At 37.9% G+C, this 22,792-nt stretch overlaps 1 pseudogene; it reads right to left on the minus strand.

Moving 5' to 3' along the window:
- Positions 1-835: 835 nt before the first annotated feature.
- LOC107524425 (UDP-N-acetylglucosamine transporter pseudogene) lies at positions 836-1,942 on the minus strand (annotated as a pseudogene).
- Between the last annotated feature and the right edge of the window lie 20,850 nt (positions 1,943-22,792).

The following is a 22,792-nucleotide window of genomic DNA, read 5'->3' on the forward strand; positions in this document are numbered from 1 at the left end:
ATACTCATTAAAAAACATTCTAATTGCATACAGTGCATGCTTTGATAGTTCAAAACTCTCCAAATGGAGATATTAGGTAATTATTTTATTTTAAATTATTAAATGAGTATTTAATCTCTTTAAATTACATATTAAAACTTTAATGGAAAACACACAGAAATTTAGTTTAAAGTACTATTAAAGATTTATGTGATTTATGAAAAGAAACACAGTTAGGATGAAGGTCACACTCCCTTAGTGTCAGGGTTCCTGTCTCCCACCTAGCGCTAGCCACTGGACGCTTTCGAAGCACAGAGAGACCTACAAGGTAGATGGAGAAATATGTGTGTGTATTTCTCCACATGAAATTTAAATGTAACTATGAATTTTATTCTGACAAACAAGACCCAGAATGTTACTTCATCAATTTTCACGTAGTTGAACAAATAACATTTAGCAATGTTTTGTTTACTAATTTTTTGTATACATATAGAAATCTCAGATACGTGAAAATGTTTTTCAGATCATACTTCTATCTCTTCACAACTTTAAAGGTAATTATAATTGTCAAACTCTGACTATTCCATGTGATTTGATGTATCTGTACAGAAAGAGTAAGATAAAAACATTGAGTAGAATTAAATAGCTCGTTTGCAGAAACTGACCTATCGCATGTGCTGTGTGTGCTCCTGCAGAGTGCACGGGTCATTCCTGCAGCAACCAAAACGGCAGAATCTCTCTACACATAGATTCAAGTTTCCTGCAACGATTCCAATCTCTGGCAATACTTTCAAGCTTGGATTTCTAGATGCGATAGGCGTTTTGTTACATATACCAATACTTTACCCTTAAACGTTTATGCTTTCCAACCATTTGAACAGTGTGGTGAGAGTTGGCGTGATACCTTCTTAGGATCTGCAGAATCCTCTGTGAGCTGAACGCTGCAACCCCCAGCGCACCACTGAAAAGCCCGTGAGAGAGAGCGAGCACTCCACTGTGCTTTAGTGGGATTGCCTGCAAGTTTGGGGGCATAACCATATATAGGAAAGTAGCTGCTATTATAAGGATGGCTCCAAGAAAAAAGACACTGGTTGGCACACAATCTTGTAGCCAAAAATAGGATATCAGTGTTGATAATATTATGGATAAAGAGGTCACAAATCCTTTTAAAATATCTGCATACTTGATAACAGTAGTTATTACAAGGCCTCCCAGTGCCTGAAGAGAAACAACTATCCAGGTCAGTCGGTTGTATCCCTGAAAAAAACATTCTTCGATACCAATTCTCCATCATAAACATATATACCCATCAATCCAAATATACTCCCAAAGAAACCCAGCTGAATGTTCCTGATCCACACCGACTGCTTGGTCTCTCTCAAGATTTTCATGAAGTAAACGTTGGCAAAGCCGCTTGAAAAGCAGGCGGTGAGAACGGCTGTGAGGCCCATAAACTGCGAGCTGGCAGAGTGCCTTTGAGTCCAGCTCCTGAGAGTCGGAGGGCTACAGTACAAAAGCCACTCTGGTCATCAGAATTACCAGGGAGAGCCACTCCTAATTTTTTTACTAAGCATAGACACAGAAAACAGTGCCGTGGTAAGAATTTTCAACTGATAGGTAACCTGGTAGGTAGCTGCATCTAGATTTGACAGTGCCATGTAGAGTAGATTATTCCAAAGAGTATATATCCCTGATGGAATAGCAAGTTTAATCGTTTCCATAGGTTTATCGAGGATTTCATCACTTAGTATTCGATTCAGTGCTCTTAGACTACATTGGCTGTCTTTGTAGATTAATCAAGTGCAGGCCATTATCTTCAGAATTTCAGCTACAACCACTGCTGTGGAAGACAGATAGTGAGGTCCCTCCTCTTTCAAAGCCCTGGAATAGCTCATCGTTAGGACCAAACTGGTCGTCTGGAAGACCAAGATTCCCAAGAAAGGTCTTTCAGGTTGGCAGACATTGTTTTATCTGCATCTGCCTGTCCCGCAACTTGGAGCCGGGCACCCAGGGCTGTCATCCCACCGGGTCCCCACTGCCCCTGCCACCAGCAGTGTAGGGCCCATCTCTGCCTTTTCATTGGAGAGCTTAATCTATTTTTATTTAAAACAATTACTGATTAGTTCTGCCATTTTGCTGTTTGTTTTTTATGTTGGTTCCCCCCCCCCCAATTCCTCCATTACTGCCTTGTTTAGTGTTTATTTGTTCTAGCATACTATTTTGATTCTCTTATTTACTTTTCTGTATATTTTTTACTTAATGGTTATACTGGTGATTAAAATTAACATCTCAAATTGATAACAATCTAGTTTGAATTAATACCAATTTAGCTTCAATAGTATATAAAAATCTATGCTCTAATATAGTTCTGTCCCCCTTTTATGTCAAATTGTCACAAATTACATCTCTTATACATGTATGGCCATTACATAGATTTATAATTATTAATATTAAATCATATGGAAAATAAGATTTACAAAAAATATATATAACAATGCCGGCTTTTCTATTTACCCATGTGGTTACCTTTATTGGTGTTATTTCTTCATATGGCTTTGAGTTATGTATAGTGTCCTTTCATTTAAGCATTTCTTGTAGGACAAGTCTACATCTGACTAACTACTTGAGGTTTTGTTTCTCTAAGAAATATTTATTGCTCCTTCATTTTTTGAAGGATAGTTTTGCCAGGTAAAATATTCTTGTTTGACAGTTTTGTTTTGTTTTTCTTTCAGCACTTTAAATATATTATCAACTGCCTCTAGCATCCAGGGTTTCTGATAAGAAATTAGCTGTTAATCTTACTGAGGATTCCTTGTACACAATAAATTACTTTTTTTTTTGGTGCTTTCAAGATACTTTTGCTTTGGTGTTTTAATTATAATGTGTGTTAGTATGAGTCTCTTTGAACTTATCCTAACTGGAGTTTGATGAGCTTCTTGAATGTGTATATTTATATCTTTCACTAAATTTGGGGAATTTTAAGCCATTATTTCTTTAACAATTCTTTCTGCCCCCCTTTACTCTCTTCTCTTCTTGGATTTCTCTTTGTATATGTTGGCAAGCTTGATTATCTGTCAAGTTCTGTCTCCTTTTCCTCATTTTTTTCCCCTGCTCTCCAAACTGGATAATCTCAATTTACCTAGTTTAAAATTCACTGATTCTTTCTTCTTCATGCTCAGAGCTCTTGTTATGCCCTTCCAGTGAAATTTTATTTTAATTGTTATAATTTTCGGCTCCAAATTATTTGGTTCCTAGTTATGGTTTTTATCTCTTAATTGATATTCTCTATTTGGTGAGACATTGTTCTCCTGGTTTTATTTACTTCTTTGTTGTGGCTAAGGGGATTTCTTGGTGCCATGTTATGCTAGCCTGGGGCTGGAATGACACAGGTAAAATGTGTCCTATATTTTTCTCTGCAGCCATCCTGGGTTTTTATGCTCCACTGGGTTCTGCAGCTTCTTAATTGTACTCCAGAGTCTTCCCAGAGCTATTTTAGTCTGTGAGTAGTTTTTAAATTATTGTTTTTGTAGAGATTTAGGGTTGGACCTTCTAGTCAGCCACTCTGCTGATTTCCTATTTATATCTTCTTTATTATATTCTGATTATATGAAATATACTTTTTATCTTTATATTTTATATTATGTATCTTTATTGAAGTATTTAGTCAAATATTTTACAATAAAATTGAGTTCATTTTTTTTAATTGACATAACTACATAATATGTAGGACATACTGATTTGATACATTTATATTATAGTGTGACTGCCATTGTAGCATTAGCTAACACTTCTGTCACATCATAGAATTGTTGTTTCTTCTATGATGGGGACAATTAAGATCTAATCTCTTGAAAATTTAATGTTGATAATACAGTTTTGTTGTCTATAGTCACTGTGCTGTGTATTAGATCTCCAGGACTTGATTATCTGTGAGTTGCGAGAATGCGCCCTTGAACAATAGCTCTCCCATGCCCATTCCCCTGCCCCTAACCCCTAGCAGCCACCATTTATTCTCTGCCTTTTGAGTTTAGTTCTTTTTAGATTCTACATATAAGAAACATCATACAGTATTTTTCTTTCTCTGTCTGACTTATCTCACTTAGCTTGATGTCCTCAAGGCCCATATGTGGTATAGAGTAAATATCCTTTCATTTAAATAAAAGGAGAAGAGTGGTAGATAGTGTTTTAATTTTGCCAGTACAGGTTGATTATATACATACGAGATGTGACACCAGAATAAAATAATGCTTCAAATATTATAAAGTAATAATACTTGGTCCTGAAATGTATCAATAAACTGTAATGCGTTTTTGACGTAATATTCATTATGATGTATGTTTCCTGGCATAAATGTTAATCTACAAAGAGTTTTTGGTTGTGACTAAGAAAAGAATTTACATAATTAGTCTTGGATAGGAAAATTTTAGACATGAATTTAATAGTAATATTTGCTAATAAGAGTTGCGGTACAACATATCCAAACAGAAAAGCAATGGTACTTCGTGCTTTTTGACAGCTTACCTTATGACAGATAGTAAGGCTCCATATTGGTCAATAGGTCAGAATCACAATGTCAGTATATGGGTAAATTGAAGCTATTATTTCAATTTTGATTGTATGATTTTAGAATCGCAAGTGGATACATGAATGAATTTAGGGTCAAATCAGACATATAACAAAAGAATGGTAGTTTGCTTCATTTAAGAGTGTCCTGTACATTTCTTCTGTCTCAGCTTTATTCCTTCAAGCCAGGAGGAAAGAGAATTTAGCTTAAAGAATACATACTCTTCTTGGCAGAGAGCACCTGTCGCTACAGAGAGCATACAGAGGGTTAGTTGTGCAGTGTCACCTTAAAAAACAATTCAGCATGACCAGAACAAAAGCAGACTTTTGGTACTAAGAAAACTATTTCTGTATAAAACCTAATGACTTCTGTTTTTCTTTACTTCTTAAGCATACTGCTTGTGTTGACTAGGAATCTTATTCTTAACAGGGCTGATATTCTCTGAAAATGATGGCATTAGGCTCCAAGTAGTGGCTTCACAGGGCTCCCTGGAAGCTCATTGAAATGTTCATTATTCTCATGTGTGCCCAAATGATTTAAGAGCAATAGGACCTGTGTCAGCATGTGCATTTTCCTCCACTGAGGGAATAAGTCATAGGTTACTTGTGGAAGAAACATAGATGAGGCCTTATTTTAAAAGTTGTAGGGAAATGACAGGACTCGAATTGCAGGTGCTCTTGCCTCAATTTACTCTGAGATATTAGTATCCTGTTATATTGTAAAAAGTACATTACATAATACTATCAAATGATAATGACTACTTATACAACAACCTTACTGTATTTTGTGTCTGAAAGTATCTTCTGATACTAAAAATGGAAAGTTGGCCTGATTTATTAACCTATATATATAGAATTTGATTCCTTTATTTCCCTGGTGCTCCAGCTCCAATCCATCATCATGTCCTGTGGGCTGTTCTCCAGAGCACAGCCCAAGTTGTCTGCTCCCCATCATCCCGTGTACTAATACCCTGGCTCAAGTTGTCATCACCTCCTGAATGCTCTTCTCACTTCCGATACTAATTTCCCTCTTTCCATATACACACAGGAGCTAGTATATCGGTCTGCTAAGGCTTCCATAACAAAATGCCATAGACCGGGAAGCTTAGACAACAGAGATTTATTTTCACACAGCTCTGAAGTCCAGACTCAAGATGCCATGAGGGCTGCTTTCTGGTAAGAGCTCTCTTCCTGACTTGCAAATGGCTTCCTTCTCACTGTGGAGAGAGATATCTCTGGTGTTTCTTCCACTTCTTATAAGGCCAACAGTCCTATTAGATTAGTTCCCCAACCTCATGACCTTGTTTAACCTAATTAACCTCCAAATACAGTTACCTAATTAACCTCCAAATACAGTTAGGGCTTCAATATATGAATTTGATGGGGATATAATTCAGCCCATAACAGTTAAATGGATCTTTAAAAAGTTAAAATCAGATCATGTGAGTCCCCGCCCCCCCAATTCCCCAATGGCTTTCTTTCACTCTGAAAATGAAACCCAAACTCCTTGCCTTGACTTACAAAGCTGTGTGTAATCAGGACTACCCATCTTAACCCAAAGCCATGTTGCACAACTCCAGGAATTGTGGGTCCCATACAAGAGAATCATTTATGAGCAGACCCTCGTCTACTACTCTAGGTGTCTTGATATAGTATTGTCAGGCAAGCTCTCTGGTCACCTGCAGAGGCAGATGGACCTCCCCTCATCCAAAGTTTGGTTCAGATGTCCAGACAGATGATACACATACACGCTCCAAGAGGGCATAACAAAGTTTATCACTTACTTACTTGAGGTCTTTGGGAAGAGCAGGGCAGGCCTCCTAAGCAGGTCTGAAATGGCTGGAGAGAGCAAGGAAAGGAGACTGGCAGGGGCTTTCACTGTGGATAGGGGGTGGAGCAGGGGTGGCTAGGATAGCACCTTGACTGTTTGAATCTCCTGCCAGCATCAAAGGAGGGCACATCCAGCTTTTCTTTTCAGCTTGTCAGTTCGAAGAGGGAGGGGTGAGGTGAGGCTTACAAGTTCTCAGCCATCAAAAACACCAAAACATGAAGTCGAACTTCTTGTTACACTCCCCTGGCTTCTTGTTCTTCAAGAGGTCTTGACTCTGTGGCCCTTTGTTCTTCCATATAATTTTAAGGATCAGTATGTCAAATCCCATAAAAAGACGTTAGCATTTTTATCAGAATCACATTGACTCTATATATGAGTTAAGAGAACCTCTGACATCGTTAGATATTAAGTCTTTCCATCTAAGAACAGTACATATCTAAATTTTAAAAAATTGTTCAAAAAAAATAATTTCCCCCAATCTTTTTGTAGTATTTAGTCATAGCTATGTTATGTAATATTTAGTCATAGCTATGTCTGGTTACTTTTATAAAATTCTGTACTATGAAATTACATTTCTAACTGAATCTTAACTTCAACACATTGATTTTGTATTCAGTGACCTTGTTAAATTCTCACTCATTTTATGTATAGATTCACTTGTCTTTCCTATGTATAGAATCATAGCATCTGCAAATAAGGACAGTTTGGTTTCTCCTTACCCAGTGTTTATAGTACCAATTTCTGTTGCTGCTTTTGCTGCACTGGACATGCCTGTTAGTACTCCACTGACAAGAAATGATGCTGGAGGGCATCCTCTTCCCATGTGTGATACTAACGGGACAAATGACATTTGCTCTTAAGTGTTTTTGTGAATGCCTCATATCAGGTTAAGAAAGTTCCCTTGTATTCCTAGTTGGCTAAGAATTTTTATCAAGAATAGGTGTGAGTTGTCAAAACTGTTTTTTTTGCCTGTTAGTGTGCTTTATGCTTTCCTGATGAAAGCCAGACATGATGTGCTGGGTAAAAGGAACTCTGGTAAATAGGCTTTCAATAATGTGAAGTGTAGGAGGAGGGAAAGTGTTCTGTTGTCCTATGATTAGCTCTCAGTCTTTTAGTATGTTGTGGTCCTGGGCTGTGAACTTTAGAAGTGGTTCTCAGACCCTCCCTCCATCCCGGCCTCCCTTAGGTGGGACGGGATGGCTAGAGAAGGCTGGAGTTGTGTTTTTTCCATCCTACACAGAACGCTAGAGGGGGCTGGACCCGGATACTTCCCTTATCTCACACAGATGGCTAGAGCCTGGTGAAGTTGGGCATTTCCTTCACCCAGGTTGGTCAAGCTTAAATAAAACCCCCAATAGTTCTGGTAAACCCATTTCTCTTGAGGGCAGGCCTTGTTCTGAAGAACAGAACGCTCTGGTGTATTTCAATATGATGACTTTTCCTTTCTCCCTGCCAGAAAAGAGGAGGGGATTTTTCCTGACATTTATTGTGAGAAGTGGGTATGGCTCCTGGAGCTTAAAATCACAAAAGTGTGCCCCTCTCCTCCCCACAGGACTTTTAACTCAAATTTGTCCACACTGAGCCTCTAGCAATTCATCAATTACAGTTTAGGGTTCTTCTACCCTCGTACTGGTTCTCATGGATGTTTCAGCTCCAGTAAGCTGTAATTTTCTATTTTTGCCTGTCTTTCCCTGTAGTGTTTGGGGTGCAGTAGTTTGTATGTGACCTTACATTGATGGATCTAGGAAGAGTTGCTGATCTTTCAGGTTGTTCAGCTTTTTACTCATTCTGAAAATGGGGTGGTAACTTCTAAGCTCCTTCTATGCCAGATTGGAAAACAAAAGCTATGTAATGTGATGCTATTTTTTTATTTGCTTAAATTTTAGAATTATTATACAAAGTTTATCCTTATGTAGTGACTGTCTTTTGTCCCTAATAATCCTTCCTGTTCTATTGTATGTTAATATAGTAACCTCAATTTTTTTGAGTGGTATTTTACTGGTATGTCATTATCCATTCTTTCATTTTCAATATTTAATATTTTCAATATTCTGGTGTCCCTGTGGGCAATTGTATTTTTTTCCACTCTTGTTATCTCTGTTTATCAACTCAAGAGGTTAGTACATAAACATTTATTGTGATTATTTATATATTTGAACTTGTTTCTATTCTTTGCTTTTGTATTTCTTTTGCTCATCTGTTTTCTCCCCTTTTAAATTGAATATTTGCTCTTTATTTTTTAAGTTTAATTGCTTTTATCCACCCTGGCATTTTTACACTATTTCTATTCTTTAGTGGTTACTCTTAAAATTTTACCATACATATTTATCCAAGTCTAAACTCTCCCAAACCACACAAAACACTTTAACTTTGTTTACTCTTCTCCAACTTGTATACTCTTGTTACCTGATATTTTAATTCTGATTTCTTCTTAATCCTAAAGATGAAACCTTATTATTTTATAGAAATGGTATTTATATATAAAACATGTTTACTACTTGACTTGTTCTACATTTCTACTTGCGTTTTATATTTATTTATTTATTTATTTATTTATTTATTTATTTATTTATTTATTTATTAAAATATATCTTTATTGATTTCAGAGAGAGGAAAGGAGAGGGAGAGACAGATAGAAACATCAATGATGAGAGAGTCATTGATCGAGCCCACAACTCGGGCATGTGCCCTGACCGGGAATCGAACCCCTATCACCTGGATCCCAGGTCGACGCTCAACCGCTGAGCCATGCCCAGCCAGACTCTGAATTTTAGAAATGCTATAATTTTCTTTCTTCCCTAGTGTAAATCTCTTGGTGGAATTCTATCAGTTTTTGAATATCTGAAAGTATTTCTACTTCACCTTAATTCTGGAATGATCATTCTGCTTAATTCTCAAAGATTTTGGTTATATTCAATCAGCATTTTGAAGACATTCCATGGTATTCTAGTATCTGGTATCGCTATTGAAAAATTTGTTGTTAGTTCATAGGCAATTCTTTCTGAGTGAGTTGTTTTTCCCTTTTTCTGTTTGTTTTAGATGTTCTGTAGTCTATTATAATATGTTTATCATGGATTTTTCTTAAACTTACCCTCCTTGGATTATATTGTGTTTCTTAATGTGGATTCATGTATTTTTATCAGTTCTAGAAAATTATCAACAAGTTGTAGTCAAACATTCTCTCCTTGATATCCGTGTATGCCCCTCCCTCCTGTGAGACTGATTAGATAAAGAATAGACATTCTCATTTCTATCCTCATCTCTTAATTTCTGTGGTAGAACTAGTGATTTGTTCATATTTCCCAGCTTCCTTTGCTGTTAAGTTTGGCCTGAGTTCTGGCCAATGGAGTTTAGGTAGAAGTAATGTAAGCCATTCCTGTGCACAAAAATTTCCCATATAAAAACATAAACAAATATTGGGAAATTGAATTCAGTAATGAAAAGTATAATACATTGTGACTGAGTGGTGTTTACACCAGAAATGTAAGGTTAGTTTTATATTTTAAAATCAGAGTAAGGAAAAAAAAAGTATGATTATCTCAATAGATGCAACAACCTACAGCTAACATCATAATACTAAATTTCTGAATGTTTTCTATTAAATTATAGAGAATGTATAGTATTAACACTACCATAAAACATTACTGAAAGTCCTAGCCGGTGTAAGCAGGCAAGAAAAGAGAAATTTGAAAACACTGGGAAGAAAATAGTTAAAGAAGTAGAATCCTGTTGAGCTGCCCAAATTTGACAGAATTTTTATTGAGAACACTCTGATTTAGCTAGGTACACAGCACCATAGTAGGAGGCCTATAGAATAAGCAAAGGGCATTACAGGTAGGAGTCACAATAATCAGTTGCATTTCTATACCCTAACAACAAGCAATCTGAAAAGAAAATTAATAAAACAATTCCATTTATAATAGCATGAAAAAAATAAAATACTTAGGGAAAAACCTAATCAAGGAGGTGAAAGACTTATACTCAGAAAACTATAAAACATTTCTGTAAGAAATTAAAGACACAAATAAATGGAATAACATCCCATGTTCATGGATTGGAAGAAAATACTGTTAAGATATCAATGATATCCAAAGCAATCTACAGTTTCTTTGTAACCCCTAGCCAAACCCTAATGTTTTATAAGATCTATCCTAAACTTCATGGGAAATTTTAAGTGACTCTGAGTAGCCTAAAACATCTTGAAAAAGAAGATCAAAATTGAAGGACTTCCACTTTCTGATTTCAAAATGTATCACAAAATTACTAGTGACATAAAGACAGACATGGAATAGAATAGAGAGTCTGAAAATAACCCTCCCATATATGGTCAATTTACTTCTGACAAGAGTGCCAAGACTAGTCAATGGGGAAAGAAGTGTCTTTTCAACAAATGTTGGGAAAACTGGATACACACATGCAACAGAATGAGGTTGGACCCTAATCTTACACCATATACAAACATTAACTCAAAATGAATAAAGACCTAACTGTAAGACCAGAATTTAAAACCTAGATGAAAACAGGAGAAAAGCTTCATGGCATTGGCTCTGCCAATGATTTCTTATAAATGACAACAAAAGCATAGGTAACAAAAGAAAAATAGATGAATTCTACTTCATCAAAATTAAAAACCACAACTTTTATGCATCATAGTGTTACTGTAGGCAGCCATAAGTTGGAGCAGGGGCCTGGCTGGCTACTTTGGAGAAGTGGGCTGTACAGGGGCTATGCAAAGGACACAGGTGCACTGGGGTCCAGGGGTGCCCAGTGGATTCCAGCTGACTCAGCAGGATGTCCTGGGATCGTGTCCAGCACTGGGAGGTGGGCCGAAGGCTGCAGCATCTCCAGGCTTCCTGATGGTGAGTTCTGTAACTTCCCTTCTCACTACCATAGACAGTGAGTCTCCCACATTGGCCAAGATGGTGCATGGGGAGGTTCTTACACTGAGCACGCCAAAAGCTAGAAAGATGAATGGACAGGGCCTGAGCTCAGCAAAAAGCTAGCAAGATAACTAAATAGAAAGAAAAAAAATCCATCCCCTCCCTTTCCTTATGAGAACTGCAGGTTTGAATAGGAATGGGGGATGGTCTTTGAGATGGGAGTCCACCATTCTCCCAGATCATGCACTTGAATAACACCTTTCCTTTTGCACCATCTCACAAGTTTGACCTTCATTGTGGCAGGCAGCTGAATCTGTGTTTTTGATTACAGTTTTTAGCAACTCTGCAGAGACAGCATGAACCTTGTTAAGTCCCAGAGGGCCTGGGCTGGGGTCCCAGCTGCCTGTAGCAGGCCAACCCCTGAGCGGGACTGTGGGGACTTCCCATCAGCTGCTGAAAGCTTTTCTCAGGAAATTTCCCTGCACTCCTTCTCAAGGCTTCAGCCACCTGAAATGCTTGTCTGGTGAAAGGAAATGGTTTTCTGAGAAGTAGATGGACCCCAAAACAAAGTAAGTTGAACCAGCATGCACAGCAGGGGTCCCCTATCCCTGCTACTTGGGCTTTGTGCCACTCTGGCTTTGTGTCATTTGGGTCCAGTCAGGACCACTTGCGGTATTGGTTGGTAGGAGATAAGACACTAGGACTTACTTGTTAGCGCTTGTTTGGACTAATGGAATTATGGATCCAAGTTTTCTTCATATGTTTCCACTTTGTCTGGTGTCTTTTTATGGTTATGGTTTTGGGTTTGTAGTTTCATGTCATCAGGGGTTGTTCTGTTTCAACTCCTGAAGGGAGCACACTGGACTGAATTTTAGCAGAACGGTGTCCCCCTTGAAGACCTGGCAGGGCACCTAATTTGGTCAGGGAGCATCTCTATTCGAAGCAGGACAATTACCTTTCAGGCAATATCCTATAGGTGAAAAATAAACCAGGAAGGCCAGCCTGCTGGCCATTACTGGGCCCATACTCCCATTTTCCATTCAGATTTACTAAATTGGAAGAATTCCAACCCCTCACATAGGGAGGATCCTCAGAAAATGGCAGATCTTATTACCTCCATTTTTGCCTCTCACCATCCAAACTGGGCAGATGTACAAGCTCTCCTTAACATCCTGCTAATAACAGATGGAAGGTGGCTATAGATAAGACTAATGAAGAGCCTCATTGCCTCTACCAAGAGAATCCCAATGGAACTCCTAACCTGGCCAGGACAATTCCCTTGACAGAGCCCACTGGTACCTAAATAGTGGGGGCTTAGCCTTCCTAGACCATTACAAAAGGTGATTTTCGGAAGGACTTAATAAAGGGGTGCCTAAACAAAAGAGTCTGAACGTGATATGTGCCATTCAACAGAAACCATAACAAGATCCTTCTGGACTTTTAGAAGTCTTGTATCAGACTTATCAAAAGCACACTGATGCTGACCCACAGGCACCAGAAAATGTCCGGATGGTAAACATGACTTTTATTGGGCAAAGTGCTCCAATATTAGAAGGAAGCTCCAATGTTTAGACCGGGCATTGAGAGTGAATCCCCCCCAATGTGCAGCTGGTGGACAAAGCCTTTAAAGTTTACCGTGCCCAGAAAACAAGGAAATAAAGCAGGTCACCTTTTTCTTAGAAATGGTGTGGGGAAACCAGAAGGAGAGGCAGGCCTGAAAGGGAAAGGGGAAAGACTCACTGGGTGCTAATCAATGTGCCTATTGCAAAGAGAAAGACCAATGGAGACAGGATTCCCCAGAACTAAAAAAGAAAAAGGAAAAACACTCTCGCTGAGAAATGTTAGAAAAAAATGATGAATCTGATGACAAATGAGGAGGCCCAGGGCCTCCCCTAGACACCTCCATACCAATTACTATTTCCCCACAGGGGGCCTGGGTACAACTGACAGTGGGGAACAAGCTAACTGACTTCCTCATAGATATGGGAGCTACATACTCAGTGCTAAATACAAAACTTATGAAGAAAAGTTCAGCTGTGGTGATGGTTACTGGAGTGATCAGACAATGACAAAAACAGGCATTCCTTCAGCCTCCAAATTGCCAACTTGGGGATAAAAAACTTACGCATAGTTTTCTCTACGCGCTAGGCTCCCTATTTCTTTGTTGGGCTGAGATTTACTTTGTAAGTTGTACGCACAAATAACTTTCCCCTTGTGAAGCACCAGTTATGCTTAGGAGTCCCACCAGAATATACTCTCCAGCTCCAGATGCTCCTAACTTGCCCTGAAGGGCCTGGAGGGAACACTTCCCACCTGAGACCTATAAGCAGGTTGATTAAGCTGTTTGCGCCAACATAAACCCGGGCAGGGCAGTTAACATCTGAACTGTGAAAACCTAAAAGAAGAGGTGCAGATCCCACAGAAAAAAATAATACCCCCTTAAAAAGGAAGCGTTAGAGGGAATTCAACCAGTATTGCAGAAATTCTTAAAATCAGGGTTAATTGAGCCATGCCAGTCTCCCTGTAATACCTCCATTTTTTTCCAGTCAGATAGCCCCACTCTGATGAATATTGATTTGCACAGGACGTTAGGGCCATAAATGATGTTGTTCAGGACATTCATCCTATGATGCCCAACCCTTATACTTTGTTGACCACAGTGCCCAGGGATAGCAAATGCTTTTCAGTTTTTGCCTTGAAGGATGCTTTTTTCTGCAACCAATAAATGAATAGGCTCAACTACAAGCCACCCCACTTCTTGGGGCTTTAATTCCCCACCTGGACTTGTCACAATTTAAACCCTGTTACACAGAACAAGATGATGAATGGCATGTGAATGGGGATTCTCTAACACTGACCCTTATTCTATATGGAAGATCAACACTCATGGTATGATCTTACATGCATCTTGGAGACCCAACTACAGGGAAGAATGAGAAAATGAACCACACAATGAAGAAGACCCTAATGAAAATATGCCAGGGAACACATTTGAAATGGGACCAGGCACTCCCTATTGCCTTGCTCTGGATTAGGGTAGTGCCCCAAAGTGGGCTTAAGCCCTTTTAAAATAGTTTATGGGAGACCCTTTCAAGTTTCTGTTTTAAGAACACCCCCTTTAGATTTAGAATATCAATTAAAAAAATCAAACAATATGCACAACATTTAGGCAAATCCTAAAAACTTTGCTCAAGTTTGCTCATTGCAGGTCTATCTACCTGTCTAACGACCCCTTATACCTGTTCCAGCTATGAAATTGAGTCTTACTAAAGACCTGGAAGACACAAGGTCCTGAACAGCAGTTAGCTGAGCAGTGGACCACTCCCTATGATGTACTACTGACAATGCACTCTTCCCTAAAGCTCATGGGAATCAGGCCTTGGATCCACCAAACAGATAAAACAGGCGCTGCCTAAGGAGGACTCAGGTCTTGGCTGCTGCTGTTGATACTGCAAAGGAAAGCTGGACCTGCACCTCTGAAAGAGTTTGAAAATTCCTCTTTCAGAAAACGATAGTGACCCCCAAAGCTAAGTGACAATTATTATTTTTTGACAATTGCTATACTTTATGTCCACACTTGGACTGATAATGCCTTTGTCTGCATTTCCCAGACAGTGGCTTCCTCAGCAAACTTTTCCCACTGTTGGGTGTGCCACTCAAAGCCCCACTCAGAGTTAGATCATGGGGACCCGTTAGTCTCTCCAGTTTCTGATTTCACTGCAATTCTCCTGCTATACTAGGCATACCTCTCACTAAGTATTTGATTGCTTATCTACACAATAGGTCTCACTTTGGAAGCCCACCTGCAACACTCTTACCAGCTTCGCTTGTTCAGTAGTGCCATCCTCTAGACACCATGTATGCTGCCTTCCAAAGACAGCAATCCTCCTCCCTCATCTAAAGGCTTCCCTTCATTCTTGACCCCCACCCCTTCCTTTAGTAGACAGCAAGAATCTCTAGACCTGGTGATAGGTAAGACTACACCCCTTGATGGAAGGAAGAAACTACAGAAGATGAGACTTCCATCCACTTACTCTTGAAGGGGGAATTGTTACCATAGGCAGCTGTCAGCCAGAGCACTGGCTTAGCTGGCCACTTTGAAGGCTGGACAGAGGACACAGGCATACCTGAATCAGTGGGTGCTACATGGACTCCAACTAGCTCCCCGGGATGTGTGGGTGCCATGTTCAGCATCAGATGGTGGGCTGAAGGATGTGGCATCTGCAGGTGCCCTGATGGTGGGTCCTGCAGCCTCCCCCCCAACTATCATAGACAGGGAGCACCCGCCTCCCCCATTGGCCAAGATGGCACAGGGGAAAGTTCTTACACTGAGCAGGTCAAAAGCTAGAAAGATGAATGAACAGGGCTCAGCACACCAAAAGCTATAAAGATAATTGAATAGAAAAAAAAAAAAAAGCCCTCCCATCCCTATTAGAACTGCAGGCTTGAGCAGGAAGGGGAGATGGTCTTTGAGATGGGAGTCCACCATTCTCCCAGGTCGCGACACCAGAATAAAACCTCTTTCCTGTTGCACCATCACCTGTTCCACAAGTTTGGTTTTTGTTGTGTCAGGCAGTGGAACCTGCATTTTCATTTACAATAGGACAATATCAATAGGTGAAAAGGTCTCCCACGGAATGGGAGAAAATATTTGCAAACCTTATGTCTGATAAAGGATTAATAAACAGAATTCTTTACTTCAGCAGATCAAACTGTTTCTAGCTGTTCCCTTTGCCTAACATAGTCATCTCTAATTTTTAAAGTCTTCTCTATCATTTTTCAACTTAAATATCACCTGTGCAGAAAGGCCCTCCCTGAGCACCAAATCTAAGGTATTCACTCAAGGTTTTCATTGTTATCATGCACAAAATTTTCATTCTCTGCACATTATTTAATATTTAATATCTTTTCTTGATTATTTATTTTTTTGTTTGTTTTCTTTTCTGCCACCCACTGTCCTATGGAATGTGATTGCCTTAAATACAAAGGCTTATTTACCACTCTTTTCCCAATGCCTAGAAAAGTACTCCAAATATTTGTTAAACGAATGATAAATTTTTAAGTTACCTGTTAAATAATGACATGAGCATGCAGATATTCAAATCCCGCTATCTTGACTATAAATTAAAATTAACATTTAACTCTCAAGTCTCCAAGTCCAATGTAAAGAGAAACAAGAAAATATTTAGCTGAAGCTAAAGTTATTCACTTATTTATTTACTCAACAATATTTATTGAGCATGTATGACAACGCTAAGTGTTGGAGAGACAGTGACTATGAACATACCCTTGAGGAGCTCACTTTCTAATATGAGGCATTATATATATAATTTTATTTATTTATTTATACATACAAATATACATACACATATAAATGAATGTCTGTACTAAGCACTATCGGAGCACAGTTGAAGGGGAGGTTGTGTTGGCAGCTCCTTCATGGCTCATGAAAACTTTACTGAAGAGTTGATGTTTTCACTGAATGTGGTGAGACTGAATACCATAAAACTGGTTCAAAGGTAGCGTGAGGGGAAAACTCTAGAGCAACACTCAGCACTATCCAATAGAAATATGATGTGAGCCACAAACATAAGCCAAATATATAACTTAAACTTTGTAGTAGCCATATTAAAAAGTAAAAAGAAATATATCAAATTTAATTTTAATGATATATTTTTAACTCAATATATCCAAAACAACATTTCAACATATAATTGTTATTAAAAGTTTGAAATTTATACAATTTTTTATTCTAAGATTTGATATCTGGTGTGTATTTTACCTTGTAAGCACATCCCCATTTAGACTAGCCACATTTCATGTGCTCAATAGTCACATGTGGCTACTGGTGCCATATTGGACACCACAGACCTTGTGGAACATAACAGTCATTCTGGCTAGATGAAAATATAGGCCAGAACAGTGCATCTCAAACTATGTCTGATGTGGGACCAGTGTTTTTGTTTTTGAAATTTCCAAGCTATTTTGGACTGACATTTTGTAACCTACTACTAGAAAAAAATAAAAATGAAATAAAAAATAAAATGTATAATGCAAACTCAACTTTTAAATATCATATTCCTTAGACATAAAATTATATACATTCTCACTTTTAATTTCTATACTTATCTCACCATGGACCACTCTAGAATGTGGTGGTGCTCTCTTGCTCTCTGACCAATTGTGTTAATCCCTGCAAAATGGGAAACGCCTCACTTTTAGTTGACCAACAAGATAGTATGTCCCTGGTGATCTGATGCTCAGAATCCCCAGGTAGGCCTTTAGCATTGCTTCCGCCTGAAAACAGTGGAGTAGCGCTGCCGTAATTTGTCAGTAAACAAGCCTATGCGTGCACTCCACAAATTCTGTTTGCATGGTGTCCATTGTCTCTCTGAGTCTGGTTAATATTTTATTTTTGTTTTCCAAGCCTTAAAGAAAGTCTCTCAAAGACAATTACCCCTCTCAATCTTCTTAGCACAAACTCCATAAGAGTATGGTTTTAACTTTCTGTCCTTAAAAAAAATTATAGCTGGGACTTAGAGTTTGAGCCAAAGTCATGTTTAATGTAGGATTCAAATATACTGAAAGAATAGTGAGGAAGGTCAATTGGAGGCCTCACTGAATGCCTGAAGGAACTTTTCCAGGGGGAGAATGGGCGAGAAGCGTTGAGACCAGCACTGTGACAAGAGACAGCGTTCTTCATTACTCATTCTTCAGTGTTTATTGAGTACCTGCTGTGTGCTATGTACTTTATGTAGATTATTACCTTTAACCCTTCCCCTGAAATGAGCTTGAAGGTATGCCTCCTTTAATATCATTTAATTATTTTGAGGTAAACTTTCACACAGTTCCAAATTCAAACTTTACAGAGGGACATACAGCAGGTCCTCAAGTAACATCATTTCTTTCTATGTCATTTCATTATAACGTTGATGAGATGCCATAGAAACTTAACTCTTGTTTATATCAATTAGCCTATGGTAAAATTGGTTTTATTAGCTGTCATTTTACTTAAAGTCACAGAACCTATCCTGAATATTTGCTGTATTATGAAAATTTAGTGAAAAGTCTTCATTTTACCCTGCCCCACACAACCCAGATGTATCTTGCCTCTGGCTGCCCAGTTTTATCCATTTCTTGCATCTCTCCCTGACATCTTTTATGCTTATATAAAAACATTTGTATATATTTTCTTTTTCTGCTTCTGTGCCTCCCCACTTTTGTCATAGTATCTCAGAAATTATTGCATATCACATATTGTTTCCTCATCTACTCCTATAGCTGCATAAATTTTCATTGAATGGATGTTATAATTTATTTAACAACCCTACTATTGTCAGACATTCATTTCCAAGCTTTTGCAATTACAAACAATCCTGCCAATAATATATTTGTATTATTGTCTTTTGTTTCATGTATTAATGTATCTGTAGGATAAATTCCTAGAAGTAGGTTTCTTGTGTCAAAAGGTTTGTGCATTTGTAATTTAGAGAGTACTTCCAAATAGCCCTCTCAACAATGTAGGAGAATGCGTTATTGTATAGCCCCATCAACAGTGTATCATTTGCAAATATCAATAAAAAATGGTCTCATAGCCCAGCTGGGTGTGGCTCAGCAGCTGAGCATCGACCTAGGATCCAGGAGACCTCAGTTCGATTCCCGGTCAGGGCACATACCCAGGTGGCAGGCTCGATCCCCAATTGGGGATGTGCAGGAGGCAGCCGATCAATGATTCTCTCTCATCATTGATGTTTCAACTCTCTCTCTCCCTTCCTCTTTCTGAAATCAATAAAGATATATATTTTTTAAAAATGATCTCATAGTTTTACTTTGCATTTTCTTTATTATGAGTGAGCTGGAGTATCTTTTAAAGTTTTGGACTCATGTGAACTATTTTGTGAATTGTTTACTTCCTTAGTAAAAAAATTGGCCATGAAGTGGTTGTGTTTTTCTTTTGTTTGCTGTTTGTCTTTTGACTTTGCGATTGTGGTTTTTGCCACTTAGAAATGTTTTATTTTTATATGGCAAAGTATATCAAATTTTTGTTTAGGGTTAAGAGAGCTTTCTCTATTTCAAGATTATTTTTAAAAATTATCTTGTTTCTTCTAATACTTTTTAAAATGTTATTGCTTTCATTTAAATCTTTGCTGTATCTAAAATTTGTCCAAGTATGATATGTTAAATAGATATCCTTTTTTTTTTTTCTAGATGGCTATCCAGTTGTACCAACACCATTGAGTAAACCATACATCTTTTTCTCATGGATTTTAAATTCTTCTTTTATTATATAATACATTACAATTTGTATTGGGATCTACTTCTGATTTTCTATGTTCTTACATTATTTGTCTATTCATATTGCCAGTATTACACTGTTTTAACATTATAGCTTTATAATTTGTTTTAACACATATTTTTCTCTAATTGCTTTTATTTTTTAGAAACTTCCTATCTAAGTTTGTTTGTTTACTTTTTATATGACCTTTAGAATCAGTTTGCCAAGTTTCATGAAAATGTGGTTGGGTGTTTTAAACTATGATTATATTAAATTAATAGATTGATTTAGGAAGTTTTCAACTGTATGAGGTTGAGTTGGCCTATCTAAAAACATAGTATACCCTTCCATTTGTTTAGGTTCTCTTCTCTCAGCAGTGTGTTTAAAGTGTTCATCATATAAATCATGCCTGTTTTTTGTGTAGTGTATTTCTAGGTGGTTTACCCTTTAGCTGCTATGAAAATGGGGGTTTTTCTCCCTTTACATCTCTGACTGTTTTTGTTAGTCCCATTTTTACCAAGAGTAAATGGACACTAAGAGAAGTGACACTTCCACCAGCACATGGCGGAGATGAAATTTAACCCCAGGTTTTCTGATTATACCCTTTGCCCCAGCTTGTAGATAGAAACAATCCACTCTTTGATATATACTTGGATAACAAAATATATTATTACTATCTCATATTTGTTTCTTCTTAGCTAAAGCTTAAAGGAACCTCAAGACATGATTTCACCCACTCTCATTTTACTGATGAGAAAAATGATGCAGACTATCAAGGAGCTCACTTTAAAATTTATAGGAAAAGGAAGGAAAACTAGGTTCTGTGAGATCCTTCATCCTGCTTTACCAATTCCCTTTCCATGAAGCTACTTGAGAACATGCGGAGGGAGGCCTTTGTCTATTGGAGCTGGATATAATGGCTTGCAGCCCTGATTTTGGCTTTCTAATTAGTAATGCTATTTCAATCACCCCCTGCTGAACTTTTTCACAGAACTGAAAATTACAAGGGCTGTTTCTATTTTCTACGCTTGTTTAAAGTACTGTTTTTCTCTGCGACCATAGAATGCACAAAAGGAAGTTTTTAAATTTAGGTGTGTTTTTGTTTTTTTATGTCAACACATTTCATTTCGTATTGAAAAAACTAACCTACACTTTGTTGACTGGGGTCTTCGATTCTTTTAAGGAAGCCAAGAATGAAAAGTACGCAGTTAATACCATCATAAACCTGCAGAGGGAGCTCGATGGACTTTTTTTCTCCAATGTGTCTATGTCTTGGTTAGTGTAGGAGATTTTAGAGCTGTATATCCATCCCACAGCTCTGGAAATTTATGAACTACATATTTTTAGAGTCAGGGTAATTTTTTCTTTCCCTACTGCTTCTCTGTGTAATGGATTACCACCCTGGGAGTGGGGGGTCAGTGCATAGAGGGTTTTATTTAAATGTACTCCACAGTGCTTCTGAAAGGCTCTGGAAAATCTCTCTTCTAGGGATAGACCACAAGACGTCTTCTGACTTCTTGAGAACTAAATCTCCTTGCAGCCTCTAGAGAGAGCCATTGCCTTTTCCACATGGGCTGCCATCCTGTTAAAATTGTTTTGTTTTTTTAATTATAAATGTAATATATGCTCATTGTAGACAATTTTGAAAATTGAAAGCACATTAAAGAAGAAAAAAATGTTACCCATAATATCCAACCCAGAGCTAACCACTGTTAATGTATTTCCTTCTAGTCTCTTTTTATAGAGCACTACTGCCTAAAATGTTTTAGGCTCTGAAATTTCCTTTATTTTTTTTCTTGAGGTATAACTGATATATCAGTTTCAGGTGTACAATGTAATGATTCAATATTTGTGTATATTGCAAAATGACCACCACAATAAGTCTAGTTAACACCCAACAATATACATTATTAAATTTTTTTATGATGAGAACTTTTAAGAGCTACTCTCTTCAAAACTTTCAAACATGCAGTACAGTATTATTAACTCTAGTCACCATGCTGCACATTACATCCCAGGACTAAGTTATTTTATAACTGTAAGTTTGTACCTTTTGACCCCCCTTCATTCATTTTGCCAACCTCCCATCCCCACCTCTGGTAACCACCAATCTGTTCTCTGTATCTACAAGCTTGTTTGTATGTGTGAATTTTGTTGTTGTTTTTAGATTCCACATATAAGTGAGATCATATGGAATTTGTCTTTCTCTGTTTGATTTCTTTCACTTAGCACAATGCCATCAAGACCCATTCATATATTTTGAATGGCCAGATTTTATTTTTTTTATGGCTAAATAATATTCCAATGTGTATATATATCCCATTTTTCTTTATCTATTTATCTGTTGATGAATATTTAGGTTGTTTCCATGTCTTGGCTACTATAAATACTGTGATAAACATGGGGGTACATATATCTTTATAAATTAGTATTTTTGTGTGTTTTTTTTCCCCCCAGGTAAACACCCAAAAGTGGAATTGCTGGATTATATGGTAGTTTTATTTTTTATTTTTTTGAGGAAACTTCATACTGTTTTCCATAGTGGCTGCATCAACTCCCAAGGGTTCCCTTTTCTCCATATCCTCACCAACACTTGCTGTTTCCTTTCTCTTTGATAATTAAGTTCTGCAACTTTTACTTGAAAAATGATGAGCATTTTCTCAGTGAAATCCATGCCAGGCCACTTCCTTAGTTGGGGAGAGGTCAGGGCAGGAATGGCTTGGCATCCACAGAAGGTTCTGCAATTGAAATCCAGATTGACTGAAAATACAAACCTCCTTTGGTTCCCTGAATTCCACTGATAACCTGAAGGTGAATGGCTTATTCTAGAGCTGCTTGTGGCTCAGTTTCACAGCACATGCTCAGATATTAAAAAGACTAGTTCATGGTCCTTTTACTGTCCATGTAATGGCAAAGTTTTGGTCACAACTTGAGATCCCGTGTGACACTGCAGAATGTATTTAACTTTTTACAAACAAATGTTTTATTAAAAACTTCAGCCAATATATTCCTCGTGCACTTGGAAGAGGTGAAGAGGGTGGGGACTTCAGCACTGGCATTTGCTAATGTCTATGGGGAGAAAAGTACAAAATTTTAAAAACTCATCACTCACACTTGTCTTAGAGAAGAGACATTTCTTTACTGCAAGGAAACCAGAAGAGAGAGGAGAGATTTGAGCAGCAGGTCTTCTAGTGAGAAGTGAGATCCAGATAGGAGCCCTTGATTCCTTTGCATTTGTGACTTGAGATTTATCTTCCAGCTTTA

This window comes from Miniopterus natalensis, chromosome 1, assembly GCF_054644295.1.
Source record: "Miniopterus natalensis isolate mMinNat1 chromosome 1, mMinNat1.hap1, whole genome shotgun sequence".
Classification (NCBI taxonomy): Eukaryota; Metazoa; Chordata; class Mammalia; order Chiroptera; family Miniopteridae; genus Miniopterus; species Miniopterus natalensis.